The sequence below is a fragment of the Octopus bimaculoides genome, chromosome 11, assembly GCF_001194135.2.
Source record: "Octopus bimaculoides isolate UCB-OBI-ISO-001 chromosome 11, ASM119413v2, whole genome shotgun sequence".
Classification (NCBI taxonomy): Eukaryota; Metazoa; Mollusca; class Cephalopoda; order Octopoda; family Octopodidae; genus Octopus; species Octopus bimaculoides.
In genome coordinates this window covers 2,910,867-2,912,415 of record NC_068991.1, presented here as the reverse complement: position 1 = coordinate 2,912,415, position 1,549 = coordinate 2,910,867, and the positions used below count along the sequence as shown (strand labels likewise).

Genomic DNA, 1,549 nt, shown 5'->3' with positions numbered 1-1,549 from the left:
TCTCTCTCTCTCTCTCTCTCTCTCTATAAAATTTATTAACTGGAGAGTTATTTCCGGTCTTAGCGCGTCAGATTGAAGACATTTGAAGGGATACACTGAATGTAATTTGTAGAACTCTACACGTGCTGCATTTCGAGTGGACGTCTTATGTCTAGTTCTGGAAATTATATTTTTAAATCGACAGACTAGGCCGCTGATGATCCTGCAGATATTTACTTACGTAAATTTTAACAGGTGAAACCATGGTTAATCGGTTTTTTTTTTTTTTTTTTTTTTTTTTTTTTTTTTTTTTTTTTTTTTTTTTTTTAGTATTTTTTCATTTGTCTTGCCCTTTTACAGTCTGTTGTGTCGCTAATTTTTTACTGAGCACATATTTCTTCGTGGTTAGATGATTCGGCATCTATTTCTAGCATATAGGAGTCTACTTTTGCTGGTCATTCCTCTTATTTTTGTATGTAATATAATTTTAATCTTCGGATTTTTTAATATACTAGACCACTGGTTTTAATGGATTAATATCAATTTCTACCCTTATTAATAAATTTTATATATATGTATGTATGCATATGGGTATGCATGTGTATGTATATATATATATGTGTTTCTGCATATGTGTGTGTATATACATATATATATATATAAATGTGTGTTTGTGCGTGTGTAAATATATATATATGTATATATATATACACACACACACACATTTACACGCGCAAACGCACACATACATACATACATACATACACAGAGTCATATTATGGAGTGAGGAAGGAAAAGAGATCTAACTGAGCCGATAATAATAAGATAATAAGAGGAGAGTGTTTATTGGTGGTGGTGGTGGTGGTGGTGATACCAACAGCTGGAGTGGTCCCAGCAACACTGTCACAGGCAATGTTTATACAGGAGGGCCAGACAAACACACACACACACACACACACACACACATGCATATATACACACACATGCACACACATTGCAGTTTATATGTAATGATATATAATCCATACATATACATACATGTAAGCAAACAGACACACACATGCAAAGACAGCTGCCACAGGCAAAAACTCACACACTCATGCAAACAAACGTACACACACACACACACACACACACACACACAGACTCTCACACAAAAACATATACACTTTATCTTTATTACATATATCTACAAACATGTATATACACATACATACAAACAAATACACACACATATATACATACATGTATATACATATATACACACATATGCACATACATATACATACATATACATGAATATATATATATATGTGTTTACACAATTACACACACATGCATACATATATACACATACATGTATACATATATCAACACATTTATATATAAATATATTCATTCATACAGACATGCATATACACACTACATACATACATATATATATACATACATACATATATACATACACATACATACATATATATATACATATGTATCTATGTATGTATATACATATATATGTATGTGAAAGTATATATATATATATATATATATATATATATATATATAT

General features: G+C 30.4%; 1 protein-coding gene across 4 annotated transcripts in view; it reads right to left on the bottom strand.

Annotated features, from left to right (window-relative positions):
* The window catches only part of LOC106884061 (1-phosphatidylinositol 4,5-bisphosphate phosphodiesterase beta-4), a 127,865-nt gene that overhangs the window by 65,965 nt on the left and 60,351 nt on the right, over window positions 1-1,549 (bottom strand). The gene's annotated exons all lie outside the window — the stretch shown is intronic.